Genomic DNA, 19,962 nt, shown 5'->3' with positions numbered 1-19,962 from the left:
TGAGGAGCTTCCTTTCAGTCTCCCAATTGGGTGCAAGGTCTCAAGGCTTTTGCTCATCCTCTACTGCTCTTCCAGGTCAAAAGCAGGGAGCTGGATTGGAAGTGGAACAGCAGGGACATGAACTGGCGCCCATATGGGGCCTGGCACATGCAAGACAAGGACTTCAGTCACCAGGCTTCCAAACTGGGCCCTAAATACTTTTTAAAATCTCATAAGAACTCTTAGCTCACCTATGAAGAAAATGAGGGCTATATATTATGACATCTTGCCTAAGGTCTCACAGCTGGCCAATAGTTTGCCTTGATAGTAAGGTTAGAGCTTTCAACCACTCTATCATTAGACTTCCTGCACTATTACAATAAGCCTTTAATTCTATGGGCTTGACTTTCAGGTTCTTTAGCTTTAAACTTACCTATCATACATCCATGACACTAGGTTGTCACGTGCATGGAGATCAGCTGGAAAATAAGTCTGCTGCATAAAGTGAAGGAAGGCCACAGAGTACCTGACTGTGTGGGCAAGAAGTTCAGAATGCATTTCACATTGGTTGGAAAACTATGGATGAGTTATAGCCGAGCATGTGCATTCATTTTTGTAGAGAACAGGAAATCAGGACAGATATGAACAAGTGTTGAGGTATGTTAATGTAGGTAATCTGAAAGGAATCAGACAATATTTGGAAAGTGGTGTTTCTAAGTCCTTGTGATTGATTGGATGGAGGGATGAGAAAGATCCATTCCCTGCTACATCTCATACATACTAGAAATATTACTGTAGTGACACTAGGGGTACAATCTCCTCCTATACCTCACTCCCAGCCTGGGCCAATTACTTCCAGTAGCTGCTGCTTCTCTGAGCAGCAGCACTTCGGTCTCCCTGTCATCCACTTCCAACACATCTGAACTATAGAAAAGGAGAAAGAGGTGTGACACCAGAGGCCACAGGCTCTGCCTTGACAGGAGAGGGTGAATGAGAGTGTGGATGGGGCACGCGGGCTGTTATGTCTGTCTGGGCCTGCATGACATCATAGTCACTGAAACATTTATTTCAAATATTGCTATTTACTGCTCAGAATTAGGGCTTCTTTGCTTCTTTAAATCTCCAAATAAAATACTTTTTTGCCTGAGTACCCCATGCAGCATCCTATGATTGCTTAGAAATTCAATTGCGAAATAATTGGATTATACTTTGATAACCTAAGGGGTTCTATAACTACAAATACACTGAAGCCAATATTATATAATTAAAATCTTGTGATTTACAAGACAGTGCTCTAGGTGCAAAAAATAAAATACGTGTCATAACAGTTTCCTGCCACTCTTTCAACAGAAAACCTGACGGGTCTTGTTTCATGGCAGAAAGATTAGCCTAGGAGTACCCTGAGTCGCACAGACTTCCCTCTGCTGGATCAAAGCCATACCAAGGGATTAAGTAAGAAACAAAATGAGATAAATACATTCAAAACAGCATTGGGTGCAAAATGATGCATTACTATAAAAGAACGAAAAACACACGTGTGAGTATATAAAGGGACTTCAAACAGCTCATATAAAATGTGTATTTTTTATTTACTTATTTATTTATTTGAAAAGAAGGGTAAAAGAGGTAGAGGCAGAATGAGAGATAACAAGGGAGAGACTAAGACAAGGGAGAGCGAGTCCATCCCATGTTTGACTACCCCAAATGTCCCTGAAGGCCAGAGCTGGGCAAGGCTGAAGCCAGAGGTCAGGAAATCCATCCAAGTGCACCATGTGGGTCACAGGAACCCAAGCACGTCAGCCATCACCTGTTGTCTCTAAGGTGAACACCAGCAGACAGCTTGAATTGAGAGTGAAATCAGATCCAAGATGTGAGCAGTGAGATGCAGGATGTGGATGCCCCAGGTGATGTCTCAAAAGCAGCACCAAAGCTCTCCTCACACTACCTTTCCATTCTACTTTAACACAAGACGTTGAAGTTCCCTTCATTGGGTCTACAGAACAATTTATCAAATGGGAAAACTCAAAACTTTTAACAGTACTATTATTAGTATGATGATATGTGTATTTTGTTTCAAATTTTTTGCTTTAATTAAAAGTAATTCTGAAGATAAAATACAGAAACTGTCTTTTTTATCTCTTGTGCTTAAGATTGAATGGGAGGAGCATGAAGAAGAAAAGGTAGATGTGTTTAGGAACTGGGAGAAAGATGGGCATACAGGAAGTATTTTGTGGATAGCTGATGGATAATGAATAACACAGAAGGGTCAGTTTTGAGAATTTTCATGCAAGTGCAGTAAAAATGAACTTCTTCAGCTGTATCTAAGTTCTAACTTTGAGGCATGCTGTTTCAGGAAGTACAGACCTGTATATTGAAAATCCACCACATATATTTTTCTTAGACTCAATCTACAGATACATCATAAGAACTGAAACTTTTGACAAGGGAAGATTATTTGTAATTAGCGAGGCCTCAGAGGGATTCCAGTGGGAGGTGCAGGATGTCCCCCTGTACGAGGACATATCTGGAGACCCATCAAAGTTGTTGCTTTTCCCCCTCATCAAAACTGCTTATTTCAACTTGGGGGTAGGAATCCTTGTGCCCAGGACCCAGGATATTGCTAGGTCCTCCCATTAGAAGATATAATGAATCTATCTTTCCATTCCATTTTCCTCCAACTCTTTGAAGATTTCTAGTATAATGTGAAGATAAAAATAAAAATATATCAGGCTTACTAAACTGAGGTAAAATTATCATATAAAGATAAAGCCTGACAGTTTGGTGAGATTAAGTTCATGACTTGGATCTAACTGAGGGAGTCCAACAAGACTGAAAAGCATGGACTTCATGAACTGGTGAAGCTTAGTGTTGATCCAGAGCAAGCTATGGAACTTCTCAAGATTCCTGACACAGTGCATTTAAGAGCCATAACCCAACGCCCAGCACATCTCAGTTGTGCAGTATATATCAGTATTAATAATATTTGCTTCCAAGTCATCATAAACTCAAAAGTACAAAATAATTTTTTCTTAGACTAAAAGGTACTCAATTTTCCCTGTTTTTTGGTTTCTGACACTGAAGTATGTTTTAAAATATACAAATGTTTTTCATATACTAATATGTATATGTACATATTAGTATGTGTACATATGCTAATATTATGTAATATATCTCCTTCCCTTCCTTCTTTCCCAACCTCTTTCAAAAATATGAAATTGAATATCTCAATATTTGGTGTTAGATTCACCAACAAATGGGAATAGTATCATATAATATTCAGTGGTTGAAATCTGTAGGTAATCAAACAAGAGTGGAAGAAGTAATACTGGCTGTAATAAAACTTCATCTTTAAAGCTTTCACCTCAGCCTCTTTTAAAAATATATATTCAATTTTATTAGAAAGTCAGATATATAGAGAGGAGGGGAGACAGAGAAGATCTTCCATCTCCTGATTCACTCCCCACGTGGCCACAACAGCCAGAGCTGAGCCAATCCAAAGCCAGGAGCCAGGAGCTTCTCCCGGTTCTCCCACATGGGTGCAGAGTCCCAAGGCTTTGGGCTGTTCTTTACTGCTTTCCCAGGACACAAGCAGGGGGCTGGATGGGAAGTGGGGCCACCAGGACGTACTAGCAGCCATATGGGATCCTGGTGCGTGCAATACCTCAGCTACCTTTAATGTTGGCACCCCAATCTTGCCCATTCTATCCCTTTAACATATTCTCATTCAACCTTCCTGCAAGCATCTTCTGTGGGACCAACAGTGGATATTCAGGGAAAGCTATAATGCTATCCCTAATCCCAGAATCTTTCAAAGTCTGTTAAGAAGAAAAACATACATTTACATATTCTTGCATCACACAGTGGTTACCTGGTATAGTGGATAGGGGATCCCATGAATGCAAATCAGACATAAGTACCTAGAAGGATTCTCCTCTTGTTCTATGCTTCGGTGTAAAGCTCCTAGTCTGTGGTAGATGATTACTTTCTGATCTCACAAATCATGATTTTGAAGACACCGAAAGTCTCTCTGACTTCAATGCAGTGACATTTAGTTTCTTACACAGAAAGGCAACTATTCCCAATCACAAAATTCCCTGCCTTTGTTAGCATTTAATATTTTCTGAAAGATCTGAATAGAAAGATACTGAGTTGAAAGATTGAACTAGAAAAAGGGTATTAAAATAAGGTACCAAAACAAGCTTAAAAAGTCTCCCAGTCTCTTGAAAATGTGTTTGATATTTATGTAAAGAAGTAACTACTTAATAATTTGAGAAAACACCAACTGTAAATGTGTGCTATCTTTTAAATTTATAAAGTTTAGATGATGTCGATTTTCTCCACATTTACGCTTCATCCAGATAGCATTTGCGTACACAGAAAGTCCTCTTCAAGACAAATTTCTACTGGGTGGAGTTACAGAGTTGCCTTGGTAACAGCTACTATCACCAAACTGAGTGTTAAAGAATATGTTTAAAATGCAGACACCAAAGTAGGACAGTATAAGGAAAAGACATTTTAAGTTCTTTTTCACCACACCTATTTAAAAACTACAAGGTTTGTACTACTTTCAGAGAGGTTCAAGTGTTCAAAAAAGAATCCTATATACAAACAACATAAAAATATAGACTGCGTCTTATTAAGTGATGAAAGACAGAACGTTTTTCTGATTGCTAACCAATAAAGCAAAGAACGCTTATTCTGAGACCAAGGAGGGTCATATAATCATGAAGTTTCATCTTGCTCTCTTTCACTTGTATAGATAATTCTGTTTCCAGAATCAGTAGAATTTTAGCACTGGATCTAGAATCCTTTTTGAAGAATAAGCCTGATGCTGGGATGCTAAATACAAATAAGTTGGCGTTGGGCTCCAAAAATACATTTGGGACTAGTTACTTCCTCCCTCAGCAACAGGCATCCTTTAAACCACATTTCAGAGCCCAATTTTGTATGATCTACTAAGAGGTTATTACACATTTCTACCAACATATGCAGGAAAGTGACATACTGATACTCATAAGGTCCCCCAATTCAGACTACACTCATGCAGTTTTTGTTTGTGCATTTATAAAAGAGCACAGAAAATGTGATGTTTCCCATTCATTTAATGAGTTACTTTCACCTTAAATTCCAGGTTTGTTGGTTTTTGCTGCTGGTAGTTTTATTTTTAAACTAGATTTGGTGGGCAGCAGAGAATAAATATGAACTGTTTCACCCCTGAAAAGTCTGCTATGGTGGGCAGAGCCAGGATTCCAGAACTCAGTCTGGGTCTTGCATCTGGTCCATGAAGTCCCGAGTTCTTGAGACATAACTTGCTGCCTCCAAAATTAACACTAACAGAAAACTGCGATACGGAGCAGAACCAGGATTAAACCCAGGCACTCCAATAAAAGATGAAGACATCCCAGCAATATCTTAATTCTTGTACCAAATACTTATCCCTACATATACATTTTAAACAGAAGAGTAGATTTAGGGTTATTAACTTAAAATCAAACCATATGACTCTTCTTAGGCTGAATCTTTTATTATTTACAAATAATAAAGTTGAATTTTTGTGAAAAGTTCAAGATAGACAAAAGATGCTTTTGCTTTTCTACACTTAATACCACTATTAATTTCTTTCAAAACAATATAATTCTTTATTTTAAAATTGGATTGTTTCTTGCTATTGGATTTTATGTGATCTTTATAAATTTTTTATGTCAAATATATAGCTTGAATATTTTATTCCTAATCATTATTTATTGACTGTTTCCTTTGCTGTGTTGAAGTTATTTAGTGTGGTATAGCCCCATATGTTTGTTGTGTAGCCTGAACTTTTGGTGTGATATTTTAAAAAGCCTTCATAAGGCCAAGTTCGAGAAACTCTCTCATGTTTTCTTCAGGATTCTGTGATTTTAGCTATTGCATTTAAGTGTTTGGGGCATTTTGAATTGATAAATGTGCATTATACAAGAAAATTCTATTTTCTTCTTTTGCACGTGTGCATCCAGTTGGCCCAGCGTCATGAAGACAAAATCTTTTCTGCCCTGAGTTTTCTTGGTGCCCTTTTCGAAAAATTAGCTGACCTGTTCACGTATTTGCCTTTACATGAATCTCTGAGCTCTTGCTTTTGTTCATCTGGCCGGTGTAGCTATTTCATGACATGCTGCTTAGACTATTTTGGCTTTGTAACATAATTTTAAATCAATAAACATGATGATTACAACTCTTTCATGAAATAATAGAGGATATTCATGTCACAACAAAGTTTTTGTCATCTTCCCTAGATTTTTTTGTAGTATACTCACTTAAATTTCCTTCATGAGTTAAAAGGTCATTGCATTAGTTTTTTATTACTATTATTACAAATTATGAAAAATGGAGTGTCTTAAACAATAAAAATTACAGTTCGGGGAATCCAATTTCTCACTGGGAGCATTTTTCTCACTGAACTAATTTCCAGGTAGTGTTGGCAGCTCTGTGCTTGTCTACAGAAGCTCTAAGGAGACCCATTCTGTTGTCTTCTCCAATTCCTGATGTGGCCCACAGTCCTTGGATATGTCCCATTCTGTCCTGAAGGTCAACACTGGCTGGTCACATCTTCTCAAGTTACATCACTTAAACACTGACATGCCTGCCTCCTTTTTGAAAAGGCAAGGACCCTTATGATGGCATTGACCTCATCTTTATACTCCTGGGTAATCTGCTCATCCCAGTCAGCTGAATAGCAGCTTTATTTCTAGCTGTAGCCTTAAATCCTTTTCTCATAGCACAACACATTCTTGGATTCCAGGAATTGGGATCTGCACATCTCCTGAGGGATGTGTAAGAGGAAGAAACAGTATTTTACTAATCACACTAACATTTTACTCTTAAAATAACAAAATATGCATTTTAAATGATTTCCTAAGTATGTCTTCCATTTCACCCTGGAATTTAGTTATAAAGACTGATAAAATGTTAATTATTAAAATATAACAGTGTCAGAGATAATACTAATCTTTTAAAAACACAATATTAAATGATGGCAGCATTTATGCTTATATTGTAAGGTTCTGCTAATTGTTTGGATCAAAGTTACTCCTCAATCCCTAAGCCGCCTGTGTCTACAAGTCTTTCCATTGCCTACCAATCCCACGTCAGGTCTCTTCTATCATCACTGTCTCCATTTACCATGGTCAGACATTTCAGAACTAGTAATAAAATGAGGTACTGAAACTACCAAGAGAGAAAGAAGGCATTACTTTCATTTACCTACATCAGAACAATGAACAATTATGTCTTATTTAAGATACAATGGTTTCACTTAAAAATATTTTCAAGATATTGCAAAACTGCAGATGATATTTTTCAGTTATTGTACTTTCATCTTTCACATAAAAGGTCAACTTTAGATTGATGTGGAGAACTTTTATTAAAATAACCTTTGTAGTAGAGAGCTTGCTGCTATTTCAACAATAATTTACATAGGAATTTTTTTCTGCTTTCAATTAGAAAAGTTGGATTCTGAAACATAAATATCTTCCCTTTCTCTAACTCCAAGGCCAGGACCACATTTACAGTCATATAAATTGAGTATTTTTCTTACATTTGCTGGAATTTTATTGTTTATTATATTGTACATGTGCTGTATGGATTTTATGCTCAAGAGCACTTTTTAAAATTTGTCAGAGAGGACTATTTGAAGTTGCAAAAATTAAATAATGAAGTTAATAATAATGTATCATTCAGAAAGGAAAAGACATTCTAAGAAATAAAACAGTTTTAGATGCATATGTCACACACAAAAATCCACATAGTACATTGCCAGCAAAGGATTGAGATAATGGTTTTCTCTAATTGAAAGCATTTTATTTGACTACAAATTTTTCTAACACAATAATCCACCCACCTCTACCCCTTCCTTCATAGTTCCATTTTCTGTAGTTTGAAATCAGTCTGCAAACACAAAATGGAAAATTACAGAAATAAAAAAAAATCCATATGCTTAAACTGCATAGCATTTTGAGTGGCACGGTGGAATGCTATGTAGTCATGTCTAAGACATGAATAAGGTATAACATTACACTCCAGGAAAACCTGACAGTTTAGGTAAGATCTAACAGAGCACATGTCCTTTGACCTTCTCACTGGAGAAGTCAAGCTTGAGGTTAATTATTCATAGTCTCTCTAGACAAAACTCTCTAATCCATCAAGGAAAGGTTTATGACACGGACAATACTCAAGTCAGAGTCTTCTAACAATCTCCTTCATAGGCTTCAAAAAAATGTATGTTTGTACTGTTACAGATAAAACATAACAAAATTCATTACTCTAGGATGGCATCCATGATATTCTTATTCTAGAAACAGCCTTCAGTTAGCATAGTTCACTGAGAAATAAACAGTTTCCAGTACAATGTTTAAAGGTGTTGAAAGATGAATGGATCAAGTCTTTATCAAAGCTTTGAGAAAATATTAGTATAAAATAGGAAATGTTGTAAATTGGGCCATCTAGTAGATGAAATTTAAGTATTTCTAAAACTATTCATTTATTTTATTTGAAAAACAGGAGAGAGGGAGCAAGAAGAAGGGAAAGAGACAGAGAGAGAATCTTCCATCTAATTTTTAATTCACCAAATGAGTGACAGGCAGGGCTGAGCCAGACTGAGACCAGGAAGAAGGTACTAAATACAGGTCTCCCAGGTTGGTGACACAGATCCAACTACTGGAGCCAACACACGGTGTTCTTCAGCAGGAAGCTGGAATTCATATCCCCAGTTGATGTCTTAACAATTACCAAATGTCTACCTTACAATGTTGCTGTAATATTATCACTTTTCAAGTTAATGAATTATTTTAGAACACATTTAATCAGATCATTCCAAATATATTTACTGCAACATTTCTGTTTTTGTGAGAAAAATATTTTTACCTAATTGTACATTTTTTTAGGTTAAGGAAACAATTTGTTTTTTGAATACTTACAAAGATAAGCAGTTTTATCAAAACATAGACAAACACCATTTTACCAATACACAATCCTATGATTAGAAAAAGACAATGAATTTTTCATGCAGGATTCCAGGATTAGGTAGGATTCACTTGATTTTAGTGGTCTGGGATTGTAACAGACTTTGGAGGTAATTCAGCTGGATTTATTTGTCAGATTGAATTCATGTAAGAGGTTGTGAAGCAAGATTTCTCCTTTTTTCCATTTTCCAGACCACAGTTAAAATGAAAATCACTAGTATTTTGATTAGTTCAAAAGCATAATCTCATCAGTTTGAATACTCAAATTTTCATTTACTTAAAACAGATACATACTTAGTCATTTTCCCACACCTTTTGCAAGCTCCTCTCACATCCAAATTCTTACTTTTTGAAAAATCTCTCACACTTGTACTTATTTTTATTAGAATTTCTATCTCTGATATCTGAATTCTGTGCATGTCACGAAAGTTTTCATTGTAAAATCCTCATCTGGTTTTCCTACTCACTTGAAACTCCATAAACAGGTCCACACTGTTCACTGACCATAGGGTGTTAAGCAGGATATAGCCATTCACAGGGACCAGTGCTGTGACCCAGCAAGTAAATCCACTGCCTGCAATGTTGGCATCCAATTCGGGTACCAGTTCAAGTTCTAGCAGTTCCAGATCTCTACCACATGCCTAGGAAAGGAGCAGAGAATGGTAAGTGCTTGTGTCCATGTACCCATGTGGGGGACCGAGAGGAAACTCAAAGCTCCTGGCTTCAGTCTGATCTAGACCCAGCTGTTGTGGAGAGTTGCAGAGCAAACCAGAGGATGGAAGACTGACTCTCTTTTTCTTTCCCTGTAACCTGTCTTCTAGTACATAAATAAAACTTTTAAAAAGATTGCCATTCACATCATGGTATGACCAACTTCCTAACTTTACCTCTAAGTATCCCTTGCTTTACTCAGAGCATAGTGTATAGGATATGAAGATATATGCAACAACTATGGCTCTCCATGAGCTCATAATATAAGACACACCAGCAAGTTAGGGTCACAATTTGGGTAATGCGATGACAGAATTGTGCACAGAGCCATGCAGCAAAGCAAGAGAGAGTAAGCAAAGACTCTGGGAACATTTCCTGCAATGTCTATCAAAAGTCTTCCAGTGATGGAAAGTGTTGTCTAAGAACACTTTGCAAAAGTCCTCCAGTGTAGCAAAGTTGTTCTAAGGGAAAAGAAAGCAGCGAAAGGATGAGAAAAGCCTGCATAGAAACAGTTTTATGGCACATGCATGGTTTGACTACAATCTAATTCTCTGTGGTGCTGATATCACATATGGGAGCCCATTCAAGTTCCATCTTCTCCATTTCTGATCAAGTTTCCTGCTTGAGGCCAGGGAAAGCAGCAGAGAATGGCCCAAAACCTTGGGATCCTGCACCTGTACGTTTGACCCAGATGAAGCTCTTGGCTAACAGCTTCAGACAACCCCAGCTCTGGATATTGTGTTCACTTGGGAAGTAAAATCCTATTGACCAACAATATGCAATTTATTTTTCAAAATATTTCTAAGTAAGTTTCATGTAATGAGGAAAGTATTATATTAAAAATTATTACACATGAGCCCTGAATGGTAGAATTATTAACTCACAGAAAACAGCTTCTAAACATGACTGCCAGGTCCCAGTGCATAAAAAATGATTTTCTGTAATACTCATATAGCATGTACTTCTTAATGTATTGATTGTAATTAATATATTATTTTAGCTTTATTAACTTATATTATCATTAAATGGCTTTAAGCAATCATTGATTAATAAATTAATCTCCCATTACCAAGGGAGATTGTAAAGACTTGAGGGCAATTAAATAGAAGTGCAATAAGTGAAGGCTGAATTGATTATACTTCCTTACACAGAGATCCTCCATATGAGCCTCACATATGCCCTTGCATAAAATACAAAAATTACCAACAAATCAGTTGATTAATTAACTAAATGGCTGTAATTTGTAACAAGCAAACTTAAAATAAAAGTACATGATTAAAAATGTAACTAGAAATTGCTTCCTGGCTTTTACAATTGTTTATTTAATTATGTTCATTCTACTTAAAGATACAGGTATCTCCCATGTATTGATTCACTCCTCAAATGTTCCCAACAGCCAGTTCAGTCAGGAGCCAGGAACACAAACCAGGTCTCCCCACTGATGGCAGACAAGTCCTTGTGCTATCACCATCAAAGTAATAGGAAGCAGGAATTGGAAGCAGAGCCCTGGCTCTCACCCAGGCATTCTGATAGGCTGTAAGTGTTCAAGCACTGCTACCTACTGGCCGAATATCCACCACAGCATCCTAGACTGAACTCAGCTCACAAACTCAAAGCTTTCCTGGACTGATCACTTGACAGGAGATGTCACTCCTTCACACTGGGGGACAGCATCCCTGTGTCGGCCTCAGACATTGTGTTGCAAGCTGTGCCACCAGAGAGGATGGTGTTCCAGTACCAATAGCAGTCACAGCAAAGAAATCATTGCCCAAAGCTGGGCAGAATCCTGACTGTAGCTCACATGTAATCTTCAACAAGGGAGCTTCGTTTTATATTCACACTTAGGTGACTCTGTAAGACAACAGAAGAGGATTTTACCTAATAATACCCAACCTTCCTTTTCTTCAGACTGTATGTTGGCCATATATTTTTAAAAACTCCTTCACACTTTATGTCTAACCAAGACATAATATGGAAACATTTTGTTGCATTAATTTCATAAGCACAATTCCCAAAATAAATACATTGAAACAGTGAGTTTGGCTGTTTCTTTTATATATGTTTTTTATGCACATAACCAGAAATCATCTACAACTGGTACAAAAAACAAATAGAGGAAATGATATCTGGTTCCCTGCTCTGTTCCTTGGATTATGATTTGATTAAGTGTTCTTCAAAAACAAACAAGGGGAGGGTGTTACTTTTACTGTTCTGTTGCCTTTAAAATTAGTGAAATCTGCACAATAATGTGAGAATTAGTGTGATCTAGGGAAAAAAAAAAACCTTTTTGAGAACAGATGGTTAATAAGTATAACACAGCAAACACATTCAAGGTTAATGACCTATATGCTGAAATCGTTATAATTTTTAAGTTCCATTACCAATTGGAAAGGTCTTACTTCAGCTGAACAACACAGGAATATTTTTTAAATGTCTTTTATACCATTGCAAAGCTCTTCAGCTGCTGCTTCTCTGTAGCAACAGAGAACTCAGAGTGGAAGGTTTCTTCTTTTTTAATAGAAGTATCCCTATGCAACTGCTTGTTTCTGAACACGCAACAAAATATAATTTGCTATGCCAATTCCTTATATTTGAGGGTTTTATTTCCCTAGATGTATGTCATTCTATTTAACTCCAAGCCTCCTTCAAGTATGGACATCTGACAGTTAAATTAATAGTGACATTAACAGTTGTTAATAATCGACCAATCAAAGTATACTTACAGGTTGTATTACTTTGAAAAATCAGGCTACAGTTAAAGTAATAAACAGAATATTCATATTTGGAAGAAATTAATGGGAGCTCCATGTTCAAGTTATTTGATACATTCCAAAAAGAAACAGAAAACACAGATACATTGGGTCTGCAATATGTTTTCAAATATTATTTTTTAACAGAGGTTACTTGAGAAAACACACACTTCCTCACAATTATTACAAAAGTATTGGAGTGGATCACACACACTCTTACCTGAGCTAGACAGCCTCATAGTATCACCTATTACCGTTCCTTTGCTCAAGTGAATGGATCATTGGAAATCAAGCCAAATAAGTGGTGCTTCCACACCAAGTTTGGCATTAATATAAACATATATTTTGGATGATAAAAAAGACATATTCTATTTTATCAGGTGCCAAACCTGAGTCTAGTTATGGCTGTGCTATTTAAAGACCATTTTTTATTCATATGTGTGATATAAAAATAGAATTTAATCATTGGATTGTCTTTAACTTCCATAACTGTCACAAATAAATATTTTAATCATATCTTTAAAAGGAGTAAACATAATATTTCCCCCTAAATCTTGAAAGTCCAAAAGCTATCAAGAGTACTAAGACAACCATAGTTTTAAATGTGGATCTTGGGCCTGCCACAATGATTCAGTGGCTAAATCCTCAGGGCACAAGAGTCTAAATCCCGTATGGGTGCTGGTTCATGGCTGCTCCATTTCCCATCCATTTCCTTGCTTATGGCCTGGAAAATCAGCAGAGGATGGTCCAAAACCTGCACCTACGTGAGAGATGCAGAAAAAGCTCCTGGCCCCTGACTTCAGATTGGCTCAACTTCAGGCATTGTGGCCATTTCTGGATTGAACCAGCAGATGCAAGGTCATTCTCTCTGTCTACTTTCTCTGTAAATTTGATCTGCCTCTACAACTAAATAAAAAGTCTTTAAAATGTGGGTTCATAAAGATACACATTTCTGGGCCCAGCGGCCTGGCCTAGCGGCTAAAGTCCTCACCTTGAACGCACCAGGATCCCATATGGGTGCCAGTTCTAATCCCAGCAGCTCCACTTCCCAACCAGCTCCCTGCTTGTGGCCTGGGAAAGCAGTCGAGGACGGCCCAAAGCCTTGAGACCCTTCACCCGTGTGGGAGACCTGGAGGAAATTCCGGGCTCCTGTCTTCGGATTGGCACAGCACCGGCCGTTACGGTCACTTGGGGAGTTAATCATCGGATGGAAGATCTTCCTCTCTGTCTCTCCTCCTCTCTGTATATCTGACTTTGTAACAAAATAATTTTTTTTAAAAAAAGATACACATTTCTAAGCAGATTACTTTTAAAAAAAAATACAACCCAGGGAGACTGAAAAAGATGGCCGACTGCAGAGAGCTGGTGTAGGGTAGAGTAGGGAAGGAGGGGAGCCGATCCAGCAGAGAAACAGGCCAGGAGGCGCGAAACTGTAGGGAGAAGAGCGAGAAGGTCACTGGAGTTCACTAAAGCAAGAAGATCTACACAGCGTGAAGGAACAGCCGCAAAAAGTAGGACAGAAAATACAGCACTCTGCGAGAAACCTGGTGAGTCACGATCCCAGGCAGGGGGAAGGCGGCAGAGGCTCAACCGCCCCAGGGAAAACAGAGGCGGCTGGAAGGATAGGCGCCCACACCGACAGGGGCACCAGTCCCCTGGAAGGCAGGAGCCCCCAGAGGAGGCTACTGGACTGATCATTGGGTGCATTATCCCTGCAGAAGTGGAGGAAAAGCAGGGGAGATTTCCCAGAGGCTTGCCTACCCGCTGCTCAGCGGCTGAGGGAGAGTGCAGAGGGAACAGGAGCGGCGCTGTGGGACTGGGGCTCAGAGATCCCCGTATCGGCTCCAAGCTGTGGACTGGCTGTGGGAGAGTCCGTGGATCTTGTTGCTGGACTCGCCCAGAGCCCCAGAGGCTGGGCAACGCTCGACAGGGCCTCACGTCCTGGGCAGAGGAGCAGACTAGTGGGGGAACGTCTCACCTCAAGGGCTCTGTGCCTCTCAGAGATCCGCTTCCACCCTTGAGAGAGTGCAGCTGAGGAAGTGGCTTCTTCAGGGCGGAGTCCCCAGCTGGGCTCAGCTAGAGAGGCCAGACCTGAGCGGGCTCAGCTGAACTGGCCGGACAGGTTTTCCCAGCAGGAGCCCGCTCCGAGAGACCTGCCTGCGGTGTTGCAGCCCTCAGCGGAGCAGCGCTTCCGAGTTTGGCACTGGGGCCACGGAGATCTCCAGCCCAGCACAGGCCGGGGTTGGGGATTTTAGACTCCGAGCAGCAGGAGCCCTTGCTGTGCTAACCTCAAGCCCTGAAGGAGAGTCTCGGCTCAGCACTGAGGCAGAGACCCCCGCTGTATTAGCCTTGTGACCCAAAGCCCAGGCGCGGCTCAGCAGAGTGAATCTGTAGGGCACTGCCTTTGAGAGGGAGCCACAGGGGAAGGGGCCTGGCACTAGGGCTGGCCCACAAAGCCTCCTGACCCAGCTCGGGGCTGTGATCTACAGACCCTGAAAGCAGCTGGTGACTCAGGCAGTAAGCCCTGCTGGGCTCAGCCGGAGACCCCAAACCAGAGCCGGCTCAGCCGAATCACCGCTAAAATCTCAAAACAACAAGAAGCAAAAACACAATGAGGAGAAGTATCAGAAAAAGCAATGACCCAGAGGAAAGATCAAGCACTCCCTCCCAATACAACCAAAAACTAATCTCAATATCTGAGATGCAAGATGAAGACATAGAGGAACTATCAGATAAGGACTTTAAGAAGCTAATGATGAAATTCGTCAGAGAGAGTGAAAAGCGCTGGGAAGAGTCTAAGGCATTCGAAAACCATATCACTGCAGAAATAAATCAAGTCAAAAAGGGAATCCTCGATATAGAACACAAAATTGAAAGCCTAACCAACAGAATGAACACAGCAGAGGACAGAATATCAGAATTGGAAGACAATCAGAATGAAAGGCAGCAGCTCATCAGACAGTTGGAGACAAATCTAGAGAAAGCCAATAGGTCCATACAGGAAATGAAAGACAACCTCAAAAATCAAATATTAGAATAATAGGCCTTCCCGAAGGAGTGGAAAAGGAGACAGGCTTGCAACGGGTGCTCAATGAGATAATACAGGAGAACTTCCAGAATACTGGAAATATAAATCCAGCACAAATCCAGGAAGGACAAAGAACCCCCAGTAGATACGACCCAAACAAATTGTCTCCCAGACATGTGGTCCTCAAGCTACCTTCAAGTGAATACAAGGAAACCATTCTAAGACAAGTAAGAAAAAAGGATAAGATTACTTTCAGGGGAAGGGAAATCAGGATCACAGCCGACCTATCAGAAGAAACGCTCCAAGCAAGGAGAGAATGGGGTAAAACCTATCAAATCCTGAAACAAAACAACTGCCAACCAAGAATAATGTACCCAGCAAAGCTCTCATTTATATTTGAGAATGAAATCAAATACTTCAACAGTAAAGAGAAACTCAAAGAATACATCAACACGAAACCAGCTCTGGAAAATCTCCTCAGGAAGGTGCTAAACCCAGAAAGAAAAAATACAAACCAAAATCAAAGATGGCAAATGGGAAGACCTCCCCACTAAAATCCATACAAGAAAAGTCAACCAATCAGAAACTCTAATAGTCGCAAATACACACTTGCACACTTACATTCATGGCAGCCCAAAACCAATTCCTCTCAATATTATCTCTAAACACAAATGGCTTAAACTCACCAATCAAAAGGCATAGATTAACGGAATGGATCATCAAACAGCACCCAACTATATGTTGCCTACAAGAGACACATCTAACCAGAAAATCCTGTAAGAAATTTAAAGTGAAAGGATGGAAAAAGACATTTCATGCCAATGGATGAGAAAAAAAGGCTGGTGTAGCTGTTCTAATCTCAGATGACCTAGACTTCAAGCTGATAGACATCAAAAAGGATAGAGAAGGACATTATATATTGGTGAAGGGACTGATCCATCAAGAAGTAATTACAATCGTGAACATATATGCACCTAATTCCAATGCGCCTAGCTTCGTGAAGCAACTACTTACAGACTTAAGGGGAGACATAGATACACACACAATAATAGTGGGCGATCTTAACACCCCGCTAACAACTATAGACAGATCAACAAAACAAAAACTCAACAAAGAAACAACAGATCTCGTACAAACATTAGAACAACTAGACTTGGTAGACATTTATAGAATTTTTTATCCTAAGACCACAGATTATACATTTTTTTCAGCAGTGCATGGCACCTTCTCCAGGATCGACCACATGATAGGACACAAAGCAAACCTAAATAACTTCAAAAAGATAGGAATCATACCATGTACCCTCTCAGACCACCACGGAATGAAACTGGAAATCAGCAATTCAAAATGCCCAAGGAAATACAGAAACTCTTGGAGGTTGAACAATATGCTATTAAACGAACAATGGGTCAGGGAAGAAATTAAAGATGAGATCAAAAAATTTATGGAAACCAATGAAAACTCTAATACAACATTCCAAAACTTGTGGGACACTGCCAAAGCAGTGCTACGGGGTAAACTCATCGCAATTGGAGCTCATGTCAAGGCCCAAGAAAGTCGCCAAATACAGGAACTAACCACACACCTCCAGGAATTGGAAAAGCAGCAGCAGATGAGCCCCACACACAACAGGAAACAAGAAATCATCAAAACAAGGGAGGAAATCAACCAGATAGAAATAAAAAAAACCATACACAAAATCAACGAATCAAAAAGCTGGTTTTTTGAAAAGATAAACAAAATAGACACCCCGCTGGAGCGTCTGACAAAGAAAAAACAAGAGAAAGCAAGAATTAACAGCATCAAAGATGAAAAAGGCAACATAACAACAGACATTACAACCATTAAGAACATAATCAGAAATTACTACAAAGCACTGTACTCCAACAAATCAGAAGACCACCAAGAAATGGAAAAGTTCTTAGACTCACACAACCTGCCAAAACTTAGCCCAGAGGCAACAATCAACCTGAACAAACCCATAACTGAAGCAGAGATTGAATCAGTGATTAAAGACCTCCCAACAAAGAAAAGCCCAGGCCCAGACGGCTTCACTCCAGAATTCTACAAAACATTCCGAACAGAACTAACCCCAAATCCTCTACAAACTCTTCAAAACAATAGAAAAGGAAGCAACCCTTCCAAACTCATTCTATGAAGCCAACATTACCTTAATCCCAAAACCGGGCAGAGATCCTACAGAGAAAGAAAACTACAGACCTATCTCTTTGATGAACATTGATGCTAAGATTCTCAACAAAATCCTAGCCAACAGAATTCAAAAACACATCAGACAGATCATTCATCCAGATCAAGTAGGATTCATCCCTGGAATGCAGGGATGGTTCAACATTCGGAAATCCATAAATGTGATACACCACATCCAAAAACTGAAAAACAAGAATCACATGATAGTATCAATAGATGCAGAAAAAGCTTTCGACAAAATTCAGCACAACTTCCTGCTAAAGACCCTAACCAAGGTAGGCATAGATGGAAAAATCCACAACATAATCAAAGCAATATATGAAAAACCCAATGCCAGCATCATACTGAATGGAGAAAAACTGGAACCCTTCCCACTGAGATCTGGAACAAGACAGGGATGTCCGCTTTCTCCGCTGCTATTCAACATAGTTCTAGAGGTACTCGCTGAGGCCATAAGACAAGAAAAAGAAATCAAAGGAATCCAAATGGGAAATGAAGAAGTCAAGCTTTCACTATATGCAGATGACATGATTCTTTATATGGAAGAGCCAAAAGGCTCAACACAGAGACTACTAGAACTTATACGAGAGTTCGGTAGAGTGGCAGGGTACAAAATTAATGAACAAAAATCAACAGCCATAGTGTATGCTAACAGCTCCAAGTTGGAAAAAGATCTAACCAGCAAGATACCATTCAAAGTAACAAAGGAAAGCATGAAATATCTGGGAATTAACCTAACCAAAAATGTAGGAGACCTATTTGAAGAAAACTACAAACTACTTAAAAAAGAAATTGAACAAGATCTAGAAAGATGGAGTAACATCCCATGCTCCTGGATAGGTAAAATCAATATCATTAAAATGTCTATACTGCCAAAAGCAATATATACATTCAATGCAATCCCAATCAAATTGCCCAAAACATTCTTCACAGATCTGGAAACAATGATTCAAAGGTTCATCTGGAAACACAAAAAACCACGAATAGCTAGAACCATTCTCAAGAACAGGAAGTTAGCAGGGGGAATCACAGTTCCGGACCTCTGGACATACTATAGGGCAGTGGTTATCAAAACAGCCTGGTACTGGCAAAAAAATAGAGAGGAAGATCAATGGAGCAGAATAGAAACACCAGATGGGAACCCACAGAAATACAGCCAAATAATCTTTGACAAAAAGACAAACGACAATCCAGGCAAATGGGAAGGTCTGTTCAATAAATGCTGTTGGGACAACTGGTTGATAGCCTGCAGAAACAAAAAGATAGACCCACATCTTTCACCATATACTAAGATCAAATCCAAATGGATAACAGATTTAAACCTACATCCAGAAACCTTCAAACTTTTGGAAGAAAATGTTGGAAACACACTGCAACACTTAGGGGTAGGCCCTCACTTCCTAAAAAAGACTCCAAATGCAGTAGAAATCAAGACCAAAATAAACAATTGGGACCTCATCAAACTAAGAAGCTTCTGTACAGCTAGAGAAACAATCAACAAAGTAAAAAGGCAACCCACAGAATGGGAGAAGATCTTCGCACATGACTTAGGTGATAGAGGGCTAATATCCAGAATATACAAAGAGCTACAAAACAACCAAAATGTCAAAACAAACAAGCCACTCAAGAAATGGGCACGGGAAATGGGCAAACACTTCACAAAGGAACAAACCCAAATGGCAAATAAGCATATGAAAAAATGCTCAAGTTCCCTGGCAATAAGGGAAATCCAAATTAAAACATCAATGAGGTACCACCTAACGCCAGTAAGACTGGCCCACACGAATAAAAGCACCAACAACACTTGTTGGCGAGGTTGCGGGGAAAAGGGAACCCTACTCCACTGCTGGTGGGGCTGCAGGCTGGTACAGCCTCTATGGAAATCAGTATGGAGAACATTCAAACAACTCAAATACAACATACCGTATGACCTGGCAATAGCACTCCTAGGAATATATCCAGAACAATTGTTTTATGAGAAACCAACATGCACTCCTATGTTCATAGCAGCACAATCAGTAATTGCAAAAACATGGAAGCAGCCAAAATGCCCATCAACAGAGGATTGGATAAGAAAGCTATGGTTCATCTACTCCATGGAATACTACTCAGCTATTAAAAAAAACAAAATGCAGTTCTTTGTGGCCAAATGGGCCAAACTGGAAACCATAATGCTAAGGGAAATGAGCCAATCCCAAAAGGTTAAATACCACATGTTTGCCTTAATTTAAGATGATATGATCTTATGTATAACATGTTATGTTTTGAATGTTATATGTTGTGTATAAACTAA

At 39.1% G+C, this 19,962-nt stretch overlaps 1 protein-coding gene and 1 long non-coding RNA gene across 6 annotated transcripts in view; both read right to left on the bottom strand.

The window, feature by feature from the left end:
• Positions 1-19,962, bottom strand: part of SNCA (synuclein alpha) — a 96,643-nt gene that overhangs the window by 28,769 nt on the left and 47,912 nt on the right. The gene's annotated exons all lie outside the window — the stretch shown is intronic.
• Positions 6,213-7,933, bottom strand: LOC131480825 (uncharacterized). Its single transcript, XR_009245845.1, has 3 exons — positions 7,853-7,933; positions 7,135-7,179; positions 6,213-6,278 (listed from the first exon to the last, which is right to left on the bottom strand). It is a non-coding gene; the product is annotated as an uncharacterized LOC131480825 (long non-coding RNA).

The sequence above is a fragment of the Ochotona princeps genome, chromosome 7, assembly GCF_030435755.1.
Source record: "Ochotona princeps isolate mOchPri1 chromosome 7, mOchPri1.hap1, whole genome shotgun sequence".
Lineage (NCBI taxonomy): Eukaryota > Metazoa > Chordata > Mammalia > Lagomorpha > Ochotonidae > Ochotona > Ochotona princeps.
Note: the sequence above shows the minus strand (reverse complement) of the source record. Positions and strands in the feature narration are given on the sequence as shown.